The sequence below is a fragment of the Equus przewalskii genome, chromosome 11 (genome assembly GCF_037783145.1).
Source record: "Equus przewalskii isolate Varuska chromosome 11, EquPr2, whole genome shotgun sequence".
Classification (NCBI taxonomy): Eukaryota; Metazoa; Chordata; class Mammalia; order Perissodactyla; family Equidae; genus Equus; species Equus przewalskii.
The window spans coordinates 15,728,138-15,743,028 of record NC_091841.1 but is presented as its reverse complement, the minus strand read 5'-3'; the positions used below and the strand labels follow the sequence as shown (position 1 = coordinate 15,743,028).

The 14,891-nt window shown below is 37.3% G+C and overlaps 1 pseudogene; it reads left to right on the top strand.

Moving 5' to 3' along the window:
• The first annotated feature begins 12,160 nt into the window (after positions 1 to 12,160).
• On the top strand, positions 12,161 to 13,233 carry LOC139074582 (olfactory receptor 5L1-like; annotated as a pseudogene).
• The last annotated feature ends 1,658 nt before the right edge of the window (positions 13,234 to 14,891 follow it).

The following is a 14,891-nucleotide window of genomic DNA, read 5'->3' as shown; positions in this document are numbered from 1 at the left end:
TTATTGTATTTCTGTTGATGTTTCCTTTTAGTTTTGTTAATGGTTTCTTTACGAATTTTGGTGCTCCTGTGTTAGGTGCATATATATTTATAAGTGTTATGTCATCTTGGTAGAGCATCCCTTTTATCATTATATACTGCCCCTCTTTGTCTTTCTTTATCTGCTTTGCTTTGAAGTCTACTTTGTCTGATATAAGTATGGCAACACCTGCTTTCTTTTGTTCATTATTAGCTTGGAGTATTGTCTTCCACCCTTTCACTCTGAGTCTGTGTTTGTCTTTGGGGCTGAGATGTGGTCCTGGAGGCAGCACATTGTTGGATCTTGTTCTTTGATCCATCCTGCCACTCTGTGCCTTTGATTGGAGAGTTCAATGCATTCATGTTTAGAGTGATTATTGAAATGTGGGGGCCTACTGTTGCCATTTTATCACTTGTTTTCTGCTTCTTTTGCATTTTGTCCTGATGGAGAGCTGTTACTTTGTATTATTGTCCTTCTGCTTATCTCCTTTGTTCTGGATTTTGTAACCCCTTTCCTTTTTTTTGATTTTTCAGGAATGAGGTTCTTCCTGAGCATTTCTTGAAGAGGACGTTTTGTGGTGATGAACTCCCTTAACTTTTGCTTATCTGGGAAAGTTTTTATTTCTCCATCCTATTTGAAGGATATTTTCGCTGTGTAGAGTATTCTTGGCTGCAGGTTTTTGTTCTTCAGGCTTTTGAACATTTCATTCCAATCTCTTCTAGCCTGTAAGGTCTCTCCTGAGAAGTCTGCTGATAGCCTTATGGGGTTTCCTTTGTAAGTTATTTTCTTCCACCTGGCTGCCCTTAGTATTTTCTCTTTGTCATTGACTTTTGCTAGTTTCACTACTATATGCCTTGGGGTTGGTCTTCTTGCGTTAATAAAGTTTGGAGACCTATTGGCTTCTGTCACATGGAGTTCCATCTCTCTTCCCAAGTTTGGAAAGTTCTCAGCTATTATTTCTTTGAATAGGCCTTCTGCCCCCTTCTCCTTCTCTTCTCCTTCTGGTATACCTATAATCCTTGTGTTGCATCTCCTAATTGAGTCTGATAATTCTCGGAGAGTTTCTTCATTTCTTTTTAGTCTTAGTTCTCTCTCCTCCTCTGTCTGCAGCATTTCTATGTTCCTATCCTCCAAATTGCTAATTCTGTCCTCAATATTATCGACCCTACTGTTCAGAGAGTCCAGATTTTTCTTAATCTCCTCCATTGTGGTCTTCATCTCCAGTATTTCTAATTGGTTCTTCTTTATAGTGTCAAGCTCTTTTGTGACATAGCTCCTGAACTCATTGAGTTGTCTGTCTTAATTCTCTTTTAACTTGTTGAGCTTTTTAATAATGGGAGTTTTTAAATCATTGTCATTTAGGTTCTAGATTTCATTGTCTTTGGGACTGTTTTCTGGGTGCTTATCATTTTCCTTCTGTTCTGGAGATTTAATATATTTTTTCATGCTACTTGATAGCGTGGATTTGTGCCTCTGCATAGAGATAGAGTTTAGTTGATGCTTCTACTTGTTGCGACTGGTGTGGGGGGGGGGCAGTTGTTTAGGCTGCACCAACCAGGAACCCTGTCAGCTGTTACTGACTGGACCTGGACCCCTCCTCTTAGTCACAGTGGTCCTGTGGGGTCCCTCGTCAGTTGTGGGGGCAATCACAAGGGGGCCTCAGGCTGCTGGTGCCTACTGTGGCAGCCCACTTAGACACACTCCCTCCTTGTGGTCTGCAGTGCTGTTGTGGGCTTTCCCAGCAGCCAGGAGCAGGATCATCTATAATCACCGCTTTGTCCCTAACACAGCCCACAAGATCACACTTGTCCACTATAGTTTCCAGCAGAGCTATGAGTATCTTCTGCAGTCTGTCATTAGCTCACCTAGCTGTGCTACTTTTGCCCCAGGGCCTTCCCGCTTTGTGATTGCCAGTCGGGACCTCTCCACTAGTGCTGTGGAGAGGCTTTCGCTGAGACTGCTGTAGGAACCTGGAGTTCCCCCCTGGGCTACGTACCCATTTCACCGTAGCTCCACTCTGCCCCACTCCACTCTCACAGGATCTCTGGGAGCCCCCTGCCTTGTCTGGGACATGGCCAGAGTCCGTGGGCCTGGTGGTGGCTTGTAAGCTGCTGCCTTGTGGGGAATTCTGCTCTAGGGAGCTTCCTGGTGTTCCATATGCTGGGCGGGGTCTCTCTACCAATGGTGAGCAGAGGCCCCCCCTGCTGTGGGGGTGTGTGACCCTGGAGCATCCCCCCAGGCTGCAGAGCCAGGTGTTGGAGCTCCACCCAGTCCCCAAGCATGTCCATGGCAAGTCTGGGCACCCCCTGCACCGACCCATGTGCCGGAGACTGTGGGCCCAGCAGCAGCTGGCAGTCTGGTGCAGTGCCAGGGAATCCGCCCGCTGGGAGCTTCCCTTTGTTCTGGATTCTGGGCAGAGCCTCCCTGCTAATGGTGAGCAGAGGCTTTCCCTGCCAGGGAGGTGCGGGACCCTGGAGCCTCCCGCCAGGCTGCAGAGCCGGGCACTGGAGCTCCAACCATGTCCCCAAGCACATCCATGGGAAGTCCAGGCACCCCCTGCACTGACCCATGTGCCGGAGACCTTGGGCTCAGCAGCAGCTTGTGGTTTGGTGCCGTGCTGGGGAATCTGCCTGCCAGGAGCTTCCCTTTATTCTGGATTCTGGGCGGGGCCTCCCTGCTAATGGCTAGCAGAGGCCTTCCCTGCCAGTGGATGGGGGACCCTGGGGATTCCCCCTGGGCTTAGGTGTAATCGCGGGGGGCTTGAGTAGGGCTGTTGTCACCTGTTTCCACCATCGCTCCGTTGGTGAGTGTACACTCCCACCCTTGGTGTGTGGCAATGCTATGGGGGAGTCCGCTGGAAGAGAGCCTCCTCCAGGAACTAGGCTGTCCGGGGGTTGGCATCAGAGAGTTTCACCTATTTCCACCTCCTCCCAGTGGGAAGTCCGTCTGCCTTCCGATGTATAGTAGCACGAGACTCTTAGGCATCTTGAGATGCTATCTGGATATCCTTAGGTTGGCTCCCGCCTGGCCAGCTGAGAAGCTCCGCTGCTCCCAAAGGTGGCTTTTTTCCTCTCTGGCTGGAGTTACTGCCTCTTCTGCTTTCGTCAGGACTGTCCCTTGTTGTGGGGGTTCTTTTTATCCAGTTTTCAGTTTTCAATCCAGGGTGATTCTTCCTAAAATTGTTGTAACCTGGTTGTGTTGTGGGAGGAGGTGAGTTCAATGTCTGCTCACAGCACCATCTTGACGAGAATCCATTGTTCCCACTTTTTTTTTTTTAAAGTTTTACTTTTTTTTTAAGATATTTTATTTTTTCCCTTTTTCTCCCCAAAGCCCCCCAGTACAGTGTTGTATATTCTTTGTTGTGGGTCCTTCTAGTTGTGGCATGTGGGACGCTGCCTCAGCATGGTCTGATGAGCAGTGCCATGTCCGTGCCCAGGATTCGAACCAACGAAACACTGGGCCGCCTGCAGCGGAGCGCACGAACTTAACCACTCGGTCACGGGGCCAGCCCCTCCATTGTTCCCACTTTTAACGAGGTGAGCACACTGCTCATCATTCACACATCTTATGTGTTCATTGTTGTCACCACCCTAAAGATGCATCCAGCTGGTGGGCACCACAAAGTCTTCTCCACCTGTGCCTGACACCTGACCACCATCACTATCTTTTGTCGCACAATTCTCTTCGTCTACTGTGCGCCCAACTCCAAAATCTCCAGGCACACAGTCAAATTGGCCTCCGTGTTTTACACAGTGCTGATCCCCATGTTGAATCCTCTGATCTACAGTCTGAGAGATAAAGATGTCAGGGATGCAGCCAGCAAAATATTGAAAACAAACTTTTTTCATATTGGATGCATATATTCATTCATTCATAAAGTAAATATTTACTTCAGTTTTTGCAGAATACCTTTCCAATTTTTGAGTAAACTGTGCATCAAGTGTTGATTTTCAAAAATAACTTTAGATTTTCAAAAAGAGATAATATGAGATTTAAGTTAGAGAGACTATATCTGGCTCTGATTTTATAAACCATAGAAGATCAATTATTCTGACTTTGTCTTTTTTTGCAAAAATGACATAATATGATATACTTCATAAATTGGTGTGTGGAACAAAAGAAAAGGTAGACAATATATTTGGTAGATTGTGCTTGCAGTAAATTCTGGTTCTGTTATCCTTTTCTCTCTGGTAACTGATAGATTGTAGATACTAAAGAAAAAAAAACAATTATATATTTTAAATTAGTGAAATGGATGACAAAAGAAATACAGCTTCATTTTCAAGAACCTCACAATCCAGGGTTGTTAGTAAATATCATAATAGAGTTTCTAGGGGGAGAGAGAGAGAGAAAGCAAAATCATTTGTGGCTATCAGAGGGATTGCTTCATAATTGTGTGCTTCTTTTACTTGGCCTTGAATGATAGGCTAGTTTTTAAGAGAAAAAGAGGGGAAAGACAGTAAGTTTTACTCAGGAGTTAAAAGTGTGAACCATGTTTAAGAAATGAATATGTATAATCAAGTGAATGACTCAACAAATATTTTGGGCTACTATTTTATGCTATATGCATACAAAGTATCTTGTTAGTTGCACAAAGGAATGAATATTTGCATAAATTACAGCCATTTCTAAACTATCTCAGAAAAGAGTTCCCGTATATAGGATGAAAGGATTTACAAGAAGTCCAGGAATATCAGCTTGCTTCTTCAAATAAAAACAAAAAAGAAAATATAGGGGCCAGCCAGGTGGCGCAGCTGTTAAGTTCGCATGTTCTGCTTCAGCGGCCCAGGGTTCGCTGGTTCAGATCCTGGGTGCAGGCATGGCACCGCTTGGCACACTGTGCTGTGGCAGGCGTCCTATATACAAAGTAGAGGAAGATGGGCACGGATGTTAGCTCAGGGCCAGTCTTCCTCAGTGAAATGAGGAGGATGGGCAGCAGATGTTAGCTCAGGGCTGATCTTCCTCAAAAAAAAAAAAAAAGAAAATATATTTATCCTCTATGTTTTATGCTTCCTTTCTATCACTGACCAATCAGTGTAAGTATGTCACTAATTCATATGGCACTTGACTCAGGGTGAATATCAATTTTCTTCATCAGGACTCTAGGCAGTCTTCATATAATAATTGAATGGATTTGTTGTAAGTGCTGAGAGCTATTTGCTTTCCTTGGACTTGGATGTTGCTTTAAATTGACTCTAATATTTTATTGTAATCTAAACCAAAAAAAATCAAGCCTATATTACCGTATATATGAATGAGGATTAATCTTTCCCCTAACAATTGAGATATTTATTATAAGATGCCCTCATAGACAGAGGTATCTGATTTGGAAACTTTGTAACATATCGATCTTTTCTTTTGTCCCTTCTATCATCAAGTTTGCTTGAATTATTTATATGTATTTCCCCTTTTATACTATTTGTGTCTGAATCGAGTTCTAAATTTAGTCACCAAAATATTGAGAGAACAAATTTTAGCTGCTTTTGTGAAGGTAAAACTGAGCAACAATTTCATATTGGTTCAATGAAAATATTTAAAATGGTTGTATGGTTTTAAATTTAAAACGATAAATTAATATCACCTTTTTTTCTGGGTAATATTTGGATACGTAATGACAACCAACATTGTTTTATATATTCACAAATATAATATTGTTTTCTCCACATTGTCATTTAGTTGATATTTAACTGTACTAGAACAATCGTAGCTAAGTAGCAGAAAAGTTATATTGGCCATGATTGGAATCAGTGATGAATAATTCATTTTCAGAGAATAAATCTTCATGTTTCTTTTCTATCTAGTCAAAGGATGACTAAATTTTTCTGAAACCAGATACAGAATCTCCGTATTTTTTATTCTGAGGAAATGGAGACACATATTCTTTAAGTGCTCTGATCATTGTTTTAACATAATAGGTGACAAAATCAAAACGATAATTTGAGACTTCAACCCTACAGGTCTTGACACTTCATTAAATACAGATATAAAGTTTCATGTTCTTTCCTTTTCTAATTTTAGCATTCAAATTACCTTTGGTAACTTCTATAGCTGCTATAGAGCATGATTTTTATTAGTGCTATTCAATCTTTATTAACTCATGTGCTTCTTAAGTAAATTAATTTAAAAATCTCTATAGCTGTTAGGATTTTAAAAATAACAATGTAAATTTAATTGAAAAAAAGATAAATCTAATATCCAATGCCTATCATAGCTATCTCATGTTCATAATAATTAGATTCAAAATATATGAAGCATCAGATTTCATGTTTTTTCTTTTATCCCTGAACAAATTTTTAAATTCCCTTACTGCCCAGAATTTTGTCCCTTAATAATCATAGAAGCACATTACTTTGCAACAAAAATATCTGTAAATTTACCTTTGTTTCCTTTGTTAATAAAGTTCTAAGTGATTTTTTTCTACAATGGATTACCATTATAACGATCAGTATCTTACTCCTATTCAGTAACTTAAATACGCTACAAATTTTATGAAATTTTCAAAGTTAAACTATAAAATGTCACCAGAAATGCATCTCTTAATGATATTGATTGGCATGAATTTTGTTTTTATTTTTTAACTTCAATTAGTAAAAATATCCATGGATGAATATTTTTATTGCCTTAATAATATAGATGTCAGCATACTTAAATTTTATCACGTTACAAAAAGAAGAATAGGAACACAATTGCATTTTTTTTTGTATTAGGGATGTCATTCTAGTTTTTAACATTACATACATATTAAGTCAAAAACCTCTTGAGCCCTTATCATTAATAATTATTTTCATAATTTGCTAAACATAATTATATGCATTTGATTCATTGTTTAAGGTGCATCTGGTAATCTTCTAGCTTTAAAATGAAAGCAGTCATTGGAGAAATTAACTTTCTTAGTTTCTTAGAAGTTTTTAAAATGACTTTGATGGGGCTGTCCCGGTGGCATATTGGTTAAGTTCGTATGCTCCACTTCAGTGGCCCAGTGTTCACCAGTTCAGATCCTGGGTACAAGCCTAGCACTGCTCATCAAGCCATGCTGTGGTGGCATCTTACATAGAAAAACTAGAAGGACTTACAATTAGGATATACAACTATGTACTGGGACTTTGGGGAGAAAAAAGAAAAAACAACAAAAAAAGAGAAAAAGAAGATTGGCAACAAATGTTAGCTTAAGGCCAATCTTCCTCACCAAAAAAAGAAAGAAAGCTCTTTGGTATCATTTATTAAATGACAATTTTTAAAATGTGTTACAATTTCACTTAGTTGAATCTTTTCTTTTCTTTTTTTTTCTTTTTGGCTGAGGAAGATTCACCCTGAGCTAACATGCACTGCCAATCTTCCCCTTTTTGTATGTGAGCCCCCACTATAGCATGACCACTGACAGAGTAGTGGTGTATGTCTGCACCTGGAAACTGAACCGAGGCCAACGACGTGAAGCATGTTAAACTTAGTCACTAGGCTACCATGACTGATCCTCACTTAGTTGAATCTTTCTTAAACCAATGTTATCAATATTCTGGTTTAAGTATAAGAGGTAGCAAGCTAGAAAGAGATTTGCTCCCAATACTACAGCACAAAAAGCTAGATATTCTGCAAGCTTTAAACATTTTTGGAACCCACTGAATAGCTGGGGTCACCAGGTGACCAACTAACACCAGCACAGAGTTACCAGTGATAACATTCCATTGTTAGGGGTGGGGGATGGATAAGGGGCGAGATCTTCTCTGAAGTACCTGTGCAAAGGGAAGACAAAGTTTAAAGTGGATTAGACATTGAAAATATATTATAAGCCATCTTCTATCCTAATGTAAGGTAACATTAGAGGAAATTGAAGCTTGTGGTGCCCTGAGGTGGCCATAGTGTTGACAAAACTAAAGCCCAGATCAACTCCTACACTTAATGTTAAGCAAAAGAAGTGAGTTAATTTCCAGGCAAAAATAGCATTTACTTCGGTCTCTGTTGTTCTACAAATGGTATCCTTTCTTAAGCAAAAATTATATGATGATACAAATGATAAGAACACAGCCCACTACAAAAATACAAAGATATTAACAGAATTAGATTCAGATATGACCTAGAGATTAGAAACAGCAGACCAGCAATCTAAAGTAAATATGATTCCTAGGGGCTCCAGTGGAAAAGATAGACAGCATGAATGAATAGATTTGGAATTTCAGCAGAGTCATAGAAACTATTAAAGTGAATCAAATGAAATGCTAGAAAGAATTTTAAAATAACAGAGATAAAGGATATTTTAGCACAACAGTAGCTTCAACAGAGATGAGAAAAGAATTAGTGAAATTAAAGATAGAACAAGAGGAAACACCAAAAGTTACAGAGACACACACAAAAAAGAGTGAAGAAAACACCTAACAGCTGGGTAACAATGTCAAGTAGTATAAATAACTATAATTTGAACCTCAGAAAAAAGGAGGAGGTCATGTCAAAGGGAATATGTGTAGAGATAATGGCAAAGAATTTTCTGAAAGACATCGAATCCAGATCCAAGAAGCTCAGAGAACACAAAGCAGAAAGAAAACACACGCACAACACAACACGGAAGTAAAGAAAGTAAAAGAGAAAATATTGAATGCAAGAACCATTACATAGTGAGCAGGGCTTTTCAGCATCTGGACTATTGACATTTTGCACTGTGGAATTTTTGTTGTGGGGCACAATCCTGTTCACTGTAGATTGTTTAGCAGTATCTGTGACCTCAACATACTAGATGCCAGCAATACTCCCTTGCAGTTACGATAATCAATGATATTCCAGGCATTGTCAAATGTCCCCTGTGTATTTGTTTGAGGAGGAGGGTGGCATTGGGTACAAAACCAAATCTATCTTGGATGATCTAAAGGAAAAAAGGTAAGCACTACAGCAGATTTCCTGCCAGAAAATGTGAAAGTCAGAAAAAATGGACAGCAAATTGAAAATGTCAAAAGGAAAACAACAAATAATCAGTTACTCCAGAATGATATACACATGAAAATATCTTGCAAATTTTTTCAAAAGTGAAGGACGAAAAAACTTTTTTGAGACTAAACAAAACTGAAAGAATTACCCATAGGCATGTACTATGAGAAATATTAAAATGCATCATTTGGGGAGAAGGAAAATAGTACCAGACAGAAAATTAAAGCTACCCAAAGAAATGAACACTGGTAATTGTATAAAGAATAAGTGGATCTTTTTTCATATTTTAATTGTTCTAAAAGACATCAAACTGTCTGAAGGAAAAAAGAATAGCAATGAAATGGTACTTATAGGTTCTGTCAGAGTATAATACATAATAATATCATGATGGGTAAGAGAGGACTTAGAAGTTTACTGTTTCAAGATCCATAGGAGACCAATGATTTATTTAAAAAGTTTACTGTGAACTCCTAGAAAACCATTATCATTTTAAGGAAGCAAAAATAATAAGTCGACAGAGGATGCAAGATAAGTGGAATCACAGAAAAATTCTTACAGAAGAAGACAGAAAAAGAAAAGAAGCAAGGGATAGATTAAACAAATAGAGATAAGGTATAAAGATGATAGATTTAATTAATCCATATAAGTAACTGCATTAACTATAAATAGTCTAGACATCCAAATTAAAGTTGGAGATTGTCATATTAGACATTTAACAAAACAAATCTCTGCACAATCTAAAGAAATCTTCTTAATTATAGACATTATGAGTTAAATATAAAAAAATAGAAAAGACCTCATGCATGGATATATTAATATACATATAGAGTAGAACACAGAAAAAATAAAAACAACAAAACAAAATCTCAACATGATTCTTAAATTAATTGACAAGCTGATTATAAAATGTATGCAGTAGGAACTAAAAAAAGACAAAGTTGAAAGTGAGAAAATAATTGGAAGCATCTCACTATCTGATCTCAATACCTACTATAAAGGTAAAGTAACTAAGATAATGCGGTATTACAAATATAAACATATAAATCAATGGATGAGAGTAGAGGATCCAAATACAGACACACATCTGAAAGGTCAAATTACTCTCCACAAAGATACAATGTCTGTACAATGGAAAAAATTGTCTTTTAACAAAGAATGATGGATGATTTAAACATCCATGTGCAAAAGATGGTTTATGGGATATAAATCCATAAATAACATCATATACAATAATTAACTGAAATAATCATAAAACTAAGTGTAATATCAAATTTGTAAAACTTCCAGAAGAAAACAAGAAAACATTCTTTGTTATTTCATATTGGACCAATATTTCTCTTTTTTTTTTTCCTTAAAGATTGGCACCTGAGCTAACAACTGTTGCCAATCTTCTTGTTTTCTTTTTCCTGCTTTTTCTCCCCAAGTCCCCCCAGGACATAGTTGTATATTTTAGTTATGGGTCCTTCTAGTTGTGGCATGTGGGACGTCACCTCAGAATGGCCTGACAAGTCGTGCCATGTCCGCACCCAGGATCTGAACCAGCGAAACCCTGGCCTGCTGAAGCAGAGCACAGAAACTTAACCACTCGGCCAAGGGGCCGGAACCTAGACAAATATTTCTTACATATGAATTCCAAATCATGATGAATAAAAGAAAATTTATGTGAGACTTCATCAAAATTAAATATTTTGCTCTTCAAAAGCCACTGTTGCAAGAATGAAAAGACTAAACTTATAATAGAAGATATTCTTTCCAAGTACATGTCTGAGAAAGGATTTGTATCCAGGGTATAGACAAACCTCTCAAAATTTAACAACACACTTCTAAATAGATCAAAGTTGAAAAAAGAAAGCACAATACAAATTATATAAAATTTTGAATTGAATGAAAATAAAAACATAATATGTAAAATTTTAAAAGATGCTTCTAATGTGCTTAAAGGGAAATTTAGGACTTTGAATACCTAAATTAGTAAAGAAGCAATATGTCAAATCTAGAAGCTTAGCTTCCATATTTAGAAACTATAAAAAAGAATAATTAACTAAATGCTAACAAACAAAAAGTAAAAGGAAGGATATAATAAACTCTAGAGCATACACCAACAATAGAAAGCTAGAAATTGATAGAGAAAATCAGAGTTTGAATTTTGAAAAATCAATAAAATTGACAAAATGTTTTCTAGAATTACTAAGAAAAAAGGAGAGGAGATACAAATTAGCATATTCAGATTTTAAAATGACTATAGTGAATATTACGAATGGCATATGTGAACAAATTAGTCGACTTGGATGATATGGACAGATTCTTAAAAAGACAAATTTACCAAAACTGACAAAAGAATAAATAGAAAATCTAGATAGACATATAACAAGTTAACAGATTGAGTTCATAATTAAACCTGTACCACTGTGACAGAGTTCTCCTCTATTACCAATATATAGCCATAGATGGCTTGACTGGTTACATTTACAAAACACCTATATAAAAAATACTAGTTGATTAACTTATGTCAAAATTAGAAAAGGAGATCCTCTTTCCACTTCATGTTATTAAGCCAGTATTACCCTAATAACAAAGTCAAGAAAGAAACACGAGGAAGGAAAACAAAATGCAATGTTCCACATAGTGGTAGATATAAAATTCTCAGCAAATTATTAGCAAAATAAATCTCATAACACACATAAAAGGATAATAAATCATGACCAAGTGAGATCTATTCCAGGAATGCGAGGTAGATTTAACATATGAAAAACAATTAATGTAACACATCACGGATAGAATTAAAGACAAAAAAACTTCTGGCCACCTCAAAATATGCAGAAAAAAGTATTTGCCACAATCCAACAGCCATTTAAGATAAAAATTCCCAACAAATTAGAAATAGAGAAAATTACTTCAATTACTCAATTCAATTATTCAATTACTTCAGTAGAGAAAATTACTACCAAGATTGCTTCTAGCATCACACTTAATGCTTTGGGAATGAATGATTTCCCCTATAGTGAAAAACAATGCAGGATGTCCACTCTCAGTACTGGTGATGATGATAGACAGACAGATAGATAGATAGATAGATAGATATAGATTAATAAATCAATCTGTTCTCCTGATTTGAAGTAAAACTAATTTTATTCACAGATAGGTTTCTGCTGATTTTTAAATTAATTTTTATCCGTGGGCTCCACTGAGATGGTGAACATTTTGAGTTATTTGACAATTGTGTTTTAAATGTACTGTGTTTGATATTGATGTATTTTTTGAAGTTTATATAAATCTATTTTCTCTCTAATTCTACTTTCAGAAGAAACCAAAAAAAATTCATCATTTCGTTTCCCAAACCTGATATATGATGGAAATAGGAGAAGAGCACTGTACCACTGTGACAGAGTTCATTGTTCTTGGATTATCAGATCCCCTGAGCTGAGAGTCTTTCTCTCCCTTCTGTTCCTTCTCACATATGGAGTCACTACGTTTGGGCCAACCTTGACATAATTGCACTGATTCAGGTCAGCTCTAAACTTAATACCCTCATGCACTTTTTTCTCAGCCATTTATCCTTTGCGGATCATTGCTGTTCCACAATCATCATGCCAAAGATCTTATCCAATATCTTAAACAAGAAAAAAGTCATCTCTTTCCTGGGATGCATGATGCAGTTCTACTTGTTTTGGACATGTGCAGTCACTGAGGTGTTCCTGCTGATTGTGATGGCTTATGATCATTTCTTGGCCATCTGTAGCCCACTGCTGTACATGGACTCCATGTCCCAGAAACTTTGAATGGTGCTGGTTTCTGGCTGTACTTCTCTGGAACTGTGTGTTCTCTGGTTCACATGTTTAGCTCTTGAAATCCCATCCTATAGGTCGAATGTAATTAACCACTTTTTTTTTTGGATTTACTCCCTCTCTTTATTCTTTCTTGTTATGATATCTCTAGGAATGAACTTGTGGTGTTCACTGTGGCCACTTTCAATGAGATCATCACCATCTTGATCATCCACACCTCCTGCTTGTTATTCTCATCACCATCCTAAGGATGCACTCTGCAGACGGAAGGTGCAAAATCTTTTCCACCTGCACCTACCCCCTCACAGCCATCATTGTTTTCCATGGAACAATACTTTTCGTTTATTGCCAGCCCCGTTCTGTCAAGGGTATTAATACTGACAAAGTAGCCTCGGTATTCTACAATGCAGTGATTCTCATACTGAATCCCTGATTTATAGTCTGAGGAACAAGGATGTGAAAGAAGCTCTCAAGAGTTTTGAGATCCAAATTCCCTTTTGAAAAGCTATTTTCTTAGCAAGAGTCAGGGTTTTATCAAAGACTTTCAATGAGGGGCTAGCTTTGAGTGGATGTGAATGGAAAGTAAAATAGGGATGTATTTTTTTGAGCTAACGGATGATGCATGCTTTTTATCTTTTCCAGCTGCCTATCTTTATTAAACCATGTCTAATCCTCTTTCTTGGAGAGTTCAAGTGTATCAGGTACCTATGCTGCTCTTCTCTGATCTCTAACTGTCTTGAATGGGTTTTTCGGGTGATATTGTTAGACGTAGTTTCCTGATTTGAAATAACATCAATATATTTCTAAAAAAGTGTACATAAAGAGATATGTCTTTTCATCATCTGTAATGCCTGCAACCATACTTTTATTTTTTGTTTGTTTGTTTGTTTGTTTTGTGAGGAAGATTGGCCCTAAGCTAACATCTGTTGCTAATCTTCCTCTTTTTGCTTGAGGAAGATTGTCACTGAGCTAACATCCTTGCCAATCTTCCTCTGCTTTATGTTGGATGCTGCCACAGTGTGGTTGATGAGCTGTGCCAGGTCCTCTTGGGGATCTGAAACCGTGAACCCTGGGCTGCCTAGGCAGAATGCACAAACTTAACCACTATGCAACCAGGCCGGCCACACATGAAACCATTCTTGTTAAACTGACTTTATTATTTGTCACATGGAATGCATATACATTTGCCTCATATTCTATGTTTTTTTCCAAGAATATTTGAAGTACATGTCCTACGAGTACTTCTGGGTATTACTTTTTGGTCTTTTGGTTATTTTGTTTTTTACCAGCATCTCTATTTCAAGGCAATAATTTTATAACTTTTAAAATCTTCTCTTTGGAAAAATATTGACAATAATCTACTTTTCTTAAAAATTTTTCATAAAAATTAAATGATACATCTTAAGTTCCTAGCATTATGTATGGTATAATATAACTGATTAATAAATTATCTGCTGTTATTGATATTGTTGTTTTTACTCTTATCTTCTGTTCTCTATTTTATCTTAAGTTTCGATTAAACAAGTGGATCATATATATGATACCATACCTTTTTAAAGTTTCCATATCCTCGTTAACATTTTTCTGCTCTGCCTGATATTATTTTAAGCATTCATTATATTTTCTAAATCCCTTATATTATAAACCTATTAAATTAGATTCCTATAGCTTCTGAAATAAATTAGTACAAATTTGGTGACTTAAAACAATAGACTTATTTTCTTACAATTTTGGAGATCAGAAATGTGAGATCCACATCACGGGGCCAAAACCAAGGTGTCAGCAAGACCATACTCCCTCAGGAGGTTGTAGGGGGCAATCTTTTCCCTATCTCTTCCAGCTTCTGGTGGCTGCAGGTATTCCTTGACTTGTGGTCATATTACTTCAGTCTTCAGGGCTAGCATCTTCAAACCTCTCACTTCTCCATCTTTACTGCATTTTCTTGTGTATGTAAAATAATCTGTCTCCCTCTTATAAAAGACACTTGCAATGGCAATTAGAGCACACCAGATCGTCCAGAATACTCTTCTCATCTCAAGATCATTAAACTAATCACATCTGCAGGCAAGCTTTATCTGAATAAGGTGACATTTCCAGGGATTAGAACCTGAGACATTTAGGTGTCCATTTTCAAGCTTAACACACCCATCTTTTAAAGGCAAAGTCAGTCATAAT